Below are 13,455 nucleotides of genomic sequence, written 5' to 3' on the forward strand. Positions count from 1 at the left end.
GTGGCTTCCGATTGGCTGCAGGAGCTTCCTGCACTCAATTGGAAGCCGCAGAAGCCGCGTCAGACGTTCGGCTTCCGAAAAACGTTCACAAACACTCACTTCCAGGTTTGCAGTGTCCAGGAGCCAATTTGTTCGAGAGCCAAGCTGTTCAAGAACCAAGGTATCACTGTAGATGCTGGGGGAATCAGCACCCAGGCCAGTAAGCTTGCTTGCTGGCCTTGGCTGTCTGGTTGTCCCTCCAGTCCTGACTGTCTTCTTTCAACACGTCACTTATGGTGCCACTGGGAAAGGCCCCTGACTCATTGAACAGGCAAAGAGGCCTGTCTGGGCCTCACACTCCAGCCGCCATCTTGCTTGTGAATGTGTTGCTCTGCTCAGCCAATGCATGCTGGTGCTGCCACCACTACACTGTGGTGTTTGTTTAAGCAGATACTGAGCAGGCACCAAGTGGAGTGGTGACAAGATGATAGAGGACAGAGCTCTCTGTGTGTCATATGACCCCCTAAATTAGCCTGCTGCCCTCAGGTGTGGTGGAGGATGCTGCCCCAATACTGATGCAGCTGCCAGTATGGCCAGATGCCTTCTGCATGTCGTCAAAAGTAGCAAAATGTCTTGGTTCAGCCCTGGTTAAGACATCAAAGTACCCTAAGTGAGGCAACCACTATTGAACATGGGTGTTTCTACTGAATATCAAAGGGTGCTTCTGAACTTCTTGACCAGGCAGAATGAGAAATCAAAATCAAAAGAGCCTGGTGGAAATATTTCATACCCACTCTTCATCTAAAGATTCCAGGATAGTGTGCAAAAGTGTGAATAAAGTTAGTCACAACGCCATATAAAAACCATGTACACCAACAAGCAAACACCAACAACAAACATAAAACACACGTCAAGATAAGAGACAGACTAAAAAAAGATTTAAAACTAAATAGTAAGGCGATTCCAACTGCACAAATAATCTAAAATGTTTGGCTCTTCACCTGGCTCTGTAATGTTGGTGCTTTAGTGAGGACATTCCAAAGTTGGGTACACCACCACAGAAAAGTCTCTTTCCTTTTTTGAATGCATGACATACCTTTGCTAAAGGACTTGGGGAAGGGCACACGAAAGCTTATACCAAGAACTAACTTAGTTGGTCTTTAAGGTGCTACTGGAAGGAATTTTTTTATTTTGTTTTTACTCTACAGAAGTTCTTAATACATGGGCAGACCTTGAACATTTGCATCAAAGGATGCTAATTATCTCACCAAGCACATAATCCACATCATTTTCTTGCCCCCCCCCCATTTCTTCCAGTTAGGGAAATGAAACTCGTTAATAAAAACTAAGATTACATATCCAGAATTGCTGAATTCTAGTTGTCCTTTTATTTAAGATTGCTTAATTGCTCCTCCATAGCCACAACTGTATTTGACCCAATGGGGCTCACCCAGGAGAACTTATTGTGTCCCCAATGTCATTGACAAGAGAACAATGGTGCGATCTTCTCCTTGTGGCATTTGGGCCATCCAGAATTGAAGGGGAGCGCTGATACTCTCTGCCATAGTTCCGCCATTCAGCAGCAAGTGTCTGCTGACACACCTCTTTCCACCGCGCAGCTCCTGATACAGAAGCTAATTCACATTTCCAGTAAAAGACTTGTGTTTATTTAAATAAAATAACACAGTAATTGTCACTGCAGTTGAAAGAACTAAAGTTAGAAACACATTCCTCTGATTACTGCACTTCCTGGCACCTGCCTCTCACAGAGATTTGTTCTGGCACAGAGGAATGAAAACAAAGCAAAACACAAAACTGACTTGATAAATGAGAGGGATATAAAAGGAGGGGGAGGTGATTTGTGACTCTCACCAAAGATACAGAGAGAAGAGAAGAAGGCGGTTGTTGTTTCAGGTGTCCTCCTGGGAAACTGTTTTCTTAGAAACAGGAAAGACCTCATGCTCCTCAGATGCCTTTGGATGTCAACAGGGAGGGGGAAAACCAGCATACCATCTTTGTCTCCTATCCCCATCCTATTGTATTTCTTGAAGTCACTGCAGTTCAAGGGAGAACAGATCTACGGAGAGAGGGAGGGGTGAGAGGTAATCATCCCACTTCTAGAGGTTAAAAGAATTTTCTCTGTTGTTTATGTCCTTCCAGCTACTGAAAAACTGGAGTTGCCACTACAGTGGTACCTTGGGTTAAGAACTTAATTCGTTCTGGAGGTCTATTCTTAACCTGAAACTGTTCTTAACCTGAAGACCACTTTAGCTAATGGGACCTCCCGCTGCCGCCGCGCCACCGGAGCACGATTTCTGTTCTCATCCTGAGGTAAAGTTCTTAACCCGAGGTACTATTTATGGGTTAGCGGAGTCTGTAACCTGAAGCGTATGTAACCTGAAGCGTATGTAACTCGAGGTACCACTGTATTCCTTTATAGGATCTGCAGGCTGTTCCTATGCAGATTTGCTAGGGTGATCACTTACACAACACAAAAACACACATACACACAGAGAGCCTAGATCTGCATAAAATTTGCATAGGCCAATTTATGGCTTGGATCCAATTCACTGGCACTCTAGAGGAAACCACATAAGAGCTTTCCCCTCTGGTAAGCAAAAATGCTTGCGCTGATGGGATGATCAGAAGAGCATGGTGTTGAATTCTTCCCTGTATAGATGGAAATTTAGAAATAGTCACTACTGAAATAGTAATGCAGCACATCTCACCATGGTGGGGAGACTGGACTCAGCTACACTGGCAAAGAAAAAGTGCTTTGTATATGTGTTGTTTATGCATTCTAATACTGTGACACCAGATGGCGCTGTGGAGTTCCGTTTTTGCTAACCCGATTTCTCATACAAAGTTTAAAACGAGTTTAACTGAAACGCTTCTTTGAGGTGTCTAGATCCAACCTGTGACTAGGTAGACTGTGTGTGCCTGCTCAGTCCACTGTCCACTGTTGCAAACCACTTTGAAGATGTCAAATGGAAAGCAGGTTATAAACATTCATAAACAAGTAAAATAATTAGGAATGTAAACTTTCATGAATTACTTGTACATCCCATTTTTATCCAGGTTTACTCAGAACTGTCCACTTAATTTCAATAGGACCTACTCTAGAGCAAGTGTGCTTAAAGGTAAAGGGTAAAGGGACCCCTGGCCATTAGGTCCAGTCATGGACGACTCTGAGGTTGCAGCACTCATCTCACTTTATTGGCCGAGGAAGCCGGCGTACAGCTTCCGGGTCATGTGGCCAGCATGACTAAACCGCTTCTGGCGAACCAGAGCAGCACATGGAAACGCTGTTTACCTTCCTGCCAGAGCAGTACCTATTTATCTACTTGTACTTTTTGGCGTGCTTTTGAACTGCTAGGTTGGCAGGAGCAGGGACCGAGCAACGGGAGTTCACCCTGTCGCAGGGATTCGAACCGCCGACCTTCCGATCGGCAAGCCCTAGGTTTAGACCACAGCACCACCCGTGTCCATATAACATTTCTCAGCAAAATTTCAAGGCCCTCATTTTGGAGAAGCTATCAGCATATGTCTCTGTCCCACATTTACAAATAAGGGCAAAAATCATTGTTGGTGCTTTTCAATGCATTTTTTAATTCAATCAAAAGTGACAAACTTCTTGAAACAAGCCAGCAGTTTTTAAAAAGTCTCTTCCCACTCTATAATTCTATTATCTGTTCTATTATCTATCAGATACAAGAAGTCAAAACTCTTATCTTTTATCTGGTTTTCCTTCCATTTCCTTTCCTTTTGGAAAGACAAAAATGTCACTCTGCTCCTACAAGCCAAAAATCCGGCCTCCCTACCCTTGCCTTCAGCAATCTTCTGATTGTGATGCAAAAATTCCAGTCAGGTCCACCTCAATTCATTTTGCTTGGGGAAAAAATTCCTCTCTTCCACATCTATGTGCAGGACCTGATTCCTTGATGCAGGTTCCGGGAGAAACAACTTCAGCCCAGAGAGGACATTCCTGGACCAGGACTATGAACCTTTTGTGCACTTGTTGTTTCAGGTGTCCAGTATCACTGCCCCCATTTGGGACAGGAAGTGTCCCATGTCACACTGTTTTGTCCTCTTGTAGCCTGATATCAAAGGATCAGCTAGCCAGTTCCTGTGATCAGTAGATGGGGGTTTGGTTACTCTCCCATCTCATCCCACCCCCCACCCCAGGCTGTTACGACTGCGAATGTGCCTGGCTGCCAAACATGGAACAAGACAAGGCTTTATTTAAGAGCTTTCCTTCATTTTCTTGAGAGAGGGGGGCAGGAATACAAATCTTTCCATTAAAACTCTAAGCCCAGCTTTGAAGCCCATCCAATGAAGGAATGATAAGACTGTGCAGTGTAAGGAATGCACAATTCATACTTTCTTCCTTAAATCAACGTCAGTAACAACAGTGCGCATGCGTAATTTAATTTTCTTCACTCTATGCTCTTCAGAGGCATGCAAGCTCACTGCACCCCATCCCTTTAAAATCTCCTGGTACATTTTCATTGTGGCCAAGAAGCAGATGTCTGAATAATAATAATAATAATAATAATAATAATAATAATAATAATAAATGAATGGACAAAACAGCCCATGATTGGTGTTCACTAAAAGCTAAAGGCATTCTGGAAAGGTTTTCTATCCCCTGCCCAGTATGAAAAGCCACTTGGAACAAGGAGAGTCTAAGCCAGCAGAGCCCACAGTAGAGAAGTAGAACTATCCTCCCTGAACCTTCAAGACAGGGCCTTGGGAAAAGCCAGAAGATTGCCTTGCCAGGTCCCCAGCAGGATGGGAGCTCAACATCATCCCCAGTCTGTCTCCTTCATGGATTGGTGGAGAGGAATTGGGAAGTTCCTACCTAGCAGGTTCTTGCACTCTGGCTCTTGTGCATTCACTATACGCTCCCCATTCAATCCACGTAGGAGTAGGGCTTGGAAACACGAAATGCTCCCACAACACTGTAGCTCAGAGTCATGACGACATGTACGTTTTACACCACCAAATCTACCAATCATAGAATCATAGAATCATAGAGCTGGAAGAGACCACAAGGGCCATCAAGTCCAACCCCCTGCCAAGCAGGAAACACCATCAGAGCACTCCTGACATATGGTTGTCAAGCCTCTGCTTAAAGACCTCCAAAGAAGGAGACTCCACCACACTCCTTGGCAGCAAATTCCACTGTCGAACAGCTCGTACTGTCAGGAAGTTCTTCCTAATGTTTAGGTGGAATCTTTTTTCTTGTAGTTTGGAACCATTGCTCCGTGTCCGCTTCTCTGGAGCAGCAGAAAACAACCTTTCTCCCTCCTCTATGTGACATCCTTTTACAGTATATATTTGAACATGGCTATCATATCACCCCTTAACCTCCTCTTCTCCAGGCCAAACATGCCCAGCTCCCTTAGCCGTTCCTCATAAGGCATCGTTTCCAGGCCTTTGACCATTTCGGTTGCCCTCCTCTGGACACGTTCCAGTTTGTCAGTGTCCTTCTTGAACTGTGGTGCCCAGAACTGGACACAGTACTCCAGGTGAGGTCTGACCAGAGCAGAATACAGTGGCACTATTACTTACCTTGATCTAGATGCTTTCTCCTATTGATGCAGCCCAGAATTGCATTGGCTTTTTTAGCTGCCGCGTCACAATGTGTGGTCCACTTTTCAAAAATAATAACAATGGAAGAAATCCAGTGGCAAAACTTCCAAAATCTCACTGCTTCACCAGTAAAATGTGCAAAAGTAAATAAGACTCTCACCAGCATTTTTAAAAAGCTACTGATGACAAGAATGAGGCTCCCCCCTCCCTAACTGCACACACTGTGAGAGAGTATCTCCCAAAATTGGCTCTGGGTGGCATCAGGAACAGTACATGGAGGGGAGGAGAGGGGAGATCTTTCCGTTAGGCAAGGTGATAAGCTTGCCCAGACTGAACATTTGTCACAGCATAACACTGAAGCTATTTTACAAAATAATAACCTGTCTCAGAGCCACTTCCGTCATTATGATTTCCTACCAAAATATCAATCTCCATGTAAAAAGTGGGGGGGGGGGAGTGTGCTCTGAAATCTCTTGAACTGCAGCCTGAATGTTTTTATTATTATTATTATTTGCAAGCATAATGACTTGGAAGTCGACACAGGGAAAGACAAAGAACACATTTTTTTTCCTGCATGGGGAGATGATCCCCATTGAGGAAATTGTCATCTTGGTCGTGGCCTCCACTGGTATGAAGGCCAGAATTGCCCGAGGAAAGTACTCTAGCAAGTTTAGCATTCAGTGGAGGAACTAGATGCAAGCGCTTCACAGAGCAGAGAGAGTCAGCCTCAAGAATGTGCTGATGCAATTAGGTCAAGTCAGTGACTGTGGCCCATTTAAAAAATAGGCCACTCTTATCTTTTTTTTTTAAAAAAAAAAACACCTTCCCTTTTTTTCGTTGTACAGTGGCGCTCAAAAAGAACAGGAAGCCATACTGCAGGGTTGTCGTCACCAGCAGAATCCTCATGCTCATTTTTGGGGTCTCACCACCAGCTCTGGCCAAACCAGATTCACAAGAGTTCATAATGCTCTAAGTCAAGGACAGGGGACATTTTGCAGGATGAGGTCCCCAGGCCCTCATCCAACTGAGCTATATAAAAAAGGGGGCGAGGCCCCTCACGCTGTCATACACACATACGTCTCCGTTCATACATGTGTGTGTGTACACACAAACACAAAGCTATCGGATTTGAAAAATAATAACAGGAGCTTCTCTCAAATTTAATTGCAGGCCTGGGAAGGTGGCGGTTGATCTTCATGGAGATTGCAGTGAATGGCAGGATTCATTCTTCCCTCCTGAGCTGTAGTCTTCACAAAGATCACTTTGGACTCGGCTGGCCTTTAGTGTGGCAGACCTTGCCCTGTGGAACTCCTTGCCAAGAAACAAAAACTCCATGCAGCAAGAAACAAAAGCAGGCTTCCCTCAAAATGAGCTAAAGGAAAGAAATGCTTATTACTGAAGAAATAAATATCAATAATGGTCCTCAAGTAGAAACTAAGGCAAGGCCAAAAACATCACAAAACTCTGATTCCGGAAAGAATGTCACTTCACTCATGCTTTGGCAAAACAACTATGTCCATCTTTAAAATTAATAGTTTGAATTCCCTCTTTTTTAAAAAAAATATAATAATAAATAAATCTGACAAACCCTATATTGAACAGAATGTACCAACAAGAGTCGATGTTCAACACACACAGCAAGCGAAAGGGTAATCCAATTCTACATAGCTGAAAATAGTACCAGGAACTTTATAATTATAGGATGGATTTCCTTGGTTGCAAGCCCGGCAAAAGTTTTCAGTGCTGGTCCAGCTGCTACTTTTCCACCATGGTTTCTCACAGCACTAATCCAGCCAGCCTCAAACTACTGCAAACTCCCCTGCCTGTGTGTACAGATGCAAGGCCTGAGACATTTCCCTTTGAGTTGCCAGTTTGTCACTAGCCCAGTGCCCTTAATCCAGTCTTCAGCCCGTTTTTCTTTGTTAGTGAGAAAAACGGCACCAGCTCAAACTGCCTGGATCAAACTCTGACATTTGGTAAGGCTGAATTTATTGGAAGCCTCTTGCCCCAGCATACTGCTGAGCACACAGCATGAACAGGGAAAAACCACATGGTGGACAGGAAAGCAAAGCAAGTTGCTCTTTGGAATTTAAAGCCCACTTAAATTCCTGATTCCTGCCCCCCCCCCTTCCCTTTTGCACTTTGTGCAGCTGTTTCATTTAACACCCTGAGAATTAGTCATCCTGCTTTTGCTTCACTCCCCACTCCCTGCTCCACCTCCCCGCACCCATCGTCCATAGCGATGATAGCCAGGTGCAGGCAAAAACCGCTCTGGAGTCTGTCAGCTGTACAAATGCGGCCATATGGGCCAAGCTGGGATCTGGGTTAGTCTTCAGAAGGCAAGCGCGCCACAAAAGGACCTTAGGTCAAGTTAAAAGTGGCATAAACATCTGGGACTCCTGAGCAAAGAGCTGCGAGTAAAAATACATATATCTGTCAGCCTGAAACAACACTCCTGTAGCTCTGTGTACAAAACCTTGAGAAAACTGTGTCAGCGCTGCTTCAAGGGTCAGATGTAATCAGTAGTGTTTTAAAGAAACAGCACCCAGTGCTCTTTCGCAGGCAGGAGAAGGATGCCGGCGGAGATTGATTAACTAAACGGCAACCTCTGTACCAAGGCTGAACTCCGACGTACACTAGGGCCAAAAATGCACATGGTAATATATACCTATGGAATAAAAGCTTGCTGTTTGGCAGGGGTAGAGTTTGGAATTAAGATATCAGCTTGGGGAGGAGATGCTTAACCCTTCCTGCTTGTTGCTTCTCTACTCTCAATTACTCTGCACCAAAGCAAAAAAAGGAAAAGAAAAGCTAATGCTATTCTAGGCTGCATCACAGAATTATAATTCCAGATCAAGGGAAGTAATAGTACCACCCTACTCCGCCTTGGCTGGACCACCCCTGGTGTGCTGCATCCTGTTCTGGGCACCACAATTTAAGAAGTATATTGACAAGCTGGAACGTGTGCAGAGGAGGGGTTAAGATGATCAAGGGTCTGGAAACCAAACCGTATGAGAAACGGCTGAGAGAGTTAGTTACATTTAGCCTGGTAAAGAGGAAACTAGGAAGAGATATGACAGCCATCTTCCAGTATCTAAGGGGCTGTCACATGGAAGATGAGTTTTCTGCTGTTCTGGACAGCAGGACTCGTATCAATGAATTCATGTTACAATGAGATTCCCACAAAACATGAGGAAGAACTTTCTGACAGTTAGAGCTGTTTGACAATGAAATGGACTCCCTCGGGAGGTTGAGGACTCTCCCTCCTTGGAGGTTTCTAAGCAAAGGTTGGATGGCCATCTGTCATGGATGCTTTAGTTGAGGCTCCTGCATTATAAGGGGTTGGACTAGATGACCTTTGAAGTCCCTTCCAGCTCTATGATACTATGAAGCTATTCCCCCCCCCCCACACACACAAATGCTCTTGCATCGTGTAGCTTGGCCATCATGTGGCAGGACACAGAACACACTGACATGTTTCCAAGAAATCACCCATAGGGCTGGGGTTTTAGGAGATAGTCTCAGTGGGGGGATGTTTAAATAAAAGGCACTGGTGCGGGGGGGGGGGGGAGAGAGAGAGAGATAAGGTGTCTAAAATTATGCAAGGTTTGGAGAAAGTGGCGAAGGAGGCATTTTTCTTTCCCTCTCATAATACTAGAACTCAGGGTCATCCAGTGAAGATGAAGGATTCAGGACAGACAAAATACTTCACACAGCACATAGTTAAACTATGGAATTTACTCCCACAACATCCATGGCCACCAACATGGAGAGCTTTAAAAGAAGATTAGAAAAATCCATGGAGGATAAGGCTATCATTACTAGCCATGCCGTCCATTGTCCAAGGCAGTATGACTCTGAATACCAGTTGCTGTAGACTGCAACTGGGAAGAGCAGAGTTGCGCTCAGGTCTTGCTTGTAGGTTTCCCACAGGCATCTGATTGGCAGCTGTGGGAACAGAATGCTGGACTAAATAAACTTTTGTTCTGATCCAGCAGGAATCATCCTAAGTTCTTATCCAAGTAAACAACTTCAGACATCTTTTCGGCACTAGGTCAAGACGTTTCTCTACTCCCAGGCGTTTGTTGGGATCAGACGGCTGCTTTTATGCCTCTTTTGAGCACAGATTATCTCTGTTGTTTTGTCTGGTTGTGATACTAAGACCGTTGTTGATACTGTTTTGTACTGCTGCCTTGTTTTAACTTTTGTCTGTTTTAATCTGCTGTAAGATGCCTTGAGTCGCTTTGAGACATAGGAGTTTAAGAACTCTAATAAACTAAGCTGTAGAGAGGAATGATGACTCATGGAGAAATCCAGGACGCCACAAATATGTCTCTGCTGTGTGTGTGTGTGTGTGTGTGTGTGTGTGTGTGTGTGTGTTTAATGCACCAAATAAAAAGGAACATGCAGAATAGTGGACCTTCTTCCACATCATCCACAACAAATGAATTCCTGCTATGCAAATAGCACTGAAAGGGTTGAAGTGGCTGTTGTTAGAAACAGGACACTAGCCTAAACTTTAAAAAGTGTATGTATGTCTTTGTGGGGGGGGGGGGAGAGGTGAGTGGATAGTGATGGAATGCTGTGTGTGAATGAAACAATGAGGGTGAAAGGTATGTGAGAAAGAGAGAATGAATGGGGGACTGGGGTGCATGCTTATGTGTGTGTGTGAATAGTTATGTGGATTGTGTGTGAATAAGAAGGAAAGAGTGTGGGATGATTCCCACCCTTCTCCCATCTTTCACTTGCTCCGCTCATGTTTGGATCTGGCCCCACCCAGTACCAGCACACAAACCTGAGGGGGGAAAGTATTACCCACCCCTTGTCTAATAGGGGCCACTTGTCTTTTACACAACGGGTTTTTTTATCAAGGCCGATATTAACAATGTAATACCAAAACATTTCCCAGATGAATGAAGGAAATAAACTGACAGAAGAGGGACCAAGAACCTTGATGCTTCTTGTGAGATACCGTTCCTCTCACACAAGGCTGCTGTGACCAAATATTTGGAAATTTCTACAAGGCTCCTGAGCATTTCCCAGACAAATTATCTCATTAGCTTATGTTTGACATCACATAAACCTTGAATACACTCTTTTCTTTTGGGAACTTGAGCACTTACTGTAGCATCTTATATGGAAAGCACCAAAGACTGAAATATTCTACTGGGGAAAAAAGTCTGATCACGTGTCAAAGAATATTCTTCTTCAAGGATACAGTTCTAAATACAATTACAATCCCCACCAGGGGTGGAAGGCTCTGTTGATTTCAGCCTTCTTAGTTTCTCACTTTTCCTGTCTTAAATTCCGTTCTCAATATTCTTGCAGCAATTTGTGAATCTTTAAAAACCTCGTTAAAATTCTTCAGCGTTTTAGGGTGAATTTATCCCAATAAGCATATTTCTGAATGCAGTTTTGACTAATGTACACATTTATGCAAACTCCATTGGCTCTGGGTGGGGTCAGGAGAACCCTGGAACAGTGCATGGGGCAGGGAGAGGAGTGGGGGGAATCTTTCCTTCTGGCAAGCTGGAATGCTTGCACAGATGGACCGACTGGAAGAACCCAATGTTGGGGGGGGCACTAGGGGCGCATTGGAAGATGGCCGACAATAACATCTCTCCGACCCACACGAGGTAATTAAGAGGCTGTGATGGGAGTAAGCAGCCTCCTGGCCCCCCCAAGCGAGTGGGGGGGGGACTGCCCTTGCCTGCTGTGCCCTATACCACCCCCGAATTCGAGGGGGTGGGGGCACTAGGCAGAAAGCCCTTGTGTGGACTTCGGCGCTCCTGGACGCTGTCTCTGATTCGCGCCTCTAGCTGCAGCAACTTCAAAAGAAACAATTAGGAGGAAGCTAATGCACATATTTCAAGGAAGAAAGGGGAGTAAAGACTGCTAATTGAAGAGATCTCTAAGAAAGAAGACGGGTCGGATAAACAGGAATATATCATGAGAAGACACACCAAGGCTCGGTATGTCGGCAACGGGACTGGATGGGGAGGGGAACTTTCCTTTCTTTTATCTATGTGATTAACCAAGAATCCCCCCCCCCAAGTCAGAAATGCCGCTTAAATGACCTAAGCTGATGATTTAAGACTGTGTGGAGGTAATTTTCTAACCAAAAGCATGTTTTAAGGAGATTGTGGAAAGTATAAGAGCTTTGGGATGACGCAGTAAAAAACAGCGTCGCCATTTTGGCAAGTTCTGTCGAAAGACTTATGTCTGGGAGGAGGAATGGATCTGTTTTCATATTGTGGGCGAGCCTCCTCAGAGGGACTAAAGAAGGCAACAGATTTGCGAAGATTAATGAGGGAAAGAGTGCTTTTATTTATGGAAGTGATGATATATGGAAACCATCTCGATATGGTGATCGGACGAACGGAAAAATTCACACAGGATTATAATAGGTGTTTACCTGCTTAAGGAGATTATCAGAAGAGATCATAAAGAAAAAAGAAAAATATATGAATAAGATGAGATGTGGGAACAGCAAGATAGGACTGGATAGAATTATGAACATTATTTGGACAGATTTGTGGATATTAACGCAGCAGCAAGAAGATGATTGGAATCCCCTTCGGAACTTGAAATATGGGTCCCCCCAACAAAAAAATTAAAATTCGGCTTTGTAATTTGGAATTTATGTGATGTGATGTGATTTGATTTGATTTGATTTGTCGGTTAATAAAAATTATTTTTTTTAAAAAAAAAGGAAGAGCCCAGTGTTGAATTCCACCCATTCTATCTCACTGTTGTGGGGGGAACTGTGACCTGTGTGCCTGCTAAGTCTTCTCTTCAGGTGAAAGCAACTGGCGGCCAATTCCTGCTGTCCCTCCTTGCGGTTCTTTCTTTTTAAACTAGCCTTCAGCCAGACAGCCCTTCAATAACAGCTGTCCCCTGACAGCCCTCAAAATAGAGCACTGTCCACTGTCAAGTAGAACACAGGGCCACCAAGGTACCCTGTAGAAATGGTGATGTTCACCTCTTTGATGGGCCTTTAGTTGGCCCGGACAAAGTTGGCCCACCCCATCGGAGGTCAACAAGATATGCAACTATAGCAACCTTTAGGAGATATCTGAAGGCAGCCCTGTATAGGGAAGGTTTTTTTAAAAAAAAATGATTAATGATTTATTATGTTTTTATATATATTGGAAGCAGCCCACAGTGGCTGGGGCAACCCAGTCAGATGGACGGGGTACAAATAATTTTATTATTATTATTATTATTATTATTATTATTATTATTATGAGACAGAGTTAGCCTGAGCACCCCAGATATGCATGTTTCAAAGATGGATGTGTACTGCCAGAGAGGGAGCATAGAGCGAGAGAATGTGCCCAGTACCAAAGACAACAGGAATGTAAACATGCCTTAGGTCTGATTATGGAAAGTGCTTTGGCAGAGTGAAAACTGTGGCACAAAGAACTACTCTCTAGATATTCCAAGCTATGGCCTTCATTCAATATAGCATTTACAACTAGACAGTACGGTCCAGCTCTTCCCTTAAAAGGTGACTTCCTCAGTTTGGCAGGCATCAGGCTGGCAATAAAATGACCTTATGTCCGAGGACAGTGTCAAATTAAATAAGCAGCTGAAGAAGAAATCTCTCTCTCCCTCTCATATCCCTTGCCTATGCGCAGTCCTTTTACGGATTCCCTTCTGCTTTGTCCGAGAGGAAAGGCAACTTTTCTCCGCTTGAAACGAAATGCTACTGAAGCAAGCCCCACTGCGCTCTCTTGGCAGGCACCCAAACAGGCAGCAGCCTGAGAGCAACACATCACCCGCCACCCGCCCCTCAGCCTTCATCACATCAGCGAAGTTAAATTATTTTAGAATATGCAGAAAACAGGTGGGTAAAAAAGAAGGCATTGCCATCAAGAC

General features: G+C 44.3%; 1 long non-coding RNA gene across 3 annotated transcripts in view; it reads right to left on the bottom strand.

Annotated features, from left to right (window-relative positions):
- Positions 1 to 1,686: 1,686 nt before the first annotated feature.
- LOC307211417 overlaps positions 1,687 to 13,455 on the bottom strand; it is a 32,543-nt gene continuing 20,774 nt past the window's right edge. For all 3 annotated transcript variants that reach the window (XR_013836435.1, XR_013836436.1, XR_013836437.1), the window contains one exon: positions 1,687 to 2,056. This is a non-coding gene — a long non-coding RNA (uncharacterized lncRNA). The remainder of the gene's footprint in view (positions 2,057 to 13,455) is intronic.

This window comes from Podarcis cretensis (assembly GCF_951804945.1).
Source record: "Podarcis cretensis genome assembly, chromosome: 2".
NCBI lineage: Eukaryota > Metazoa > Chordata > Lepidosauria > Squamata > Lacertidae > Podarcis > Podarcis cretensis.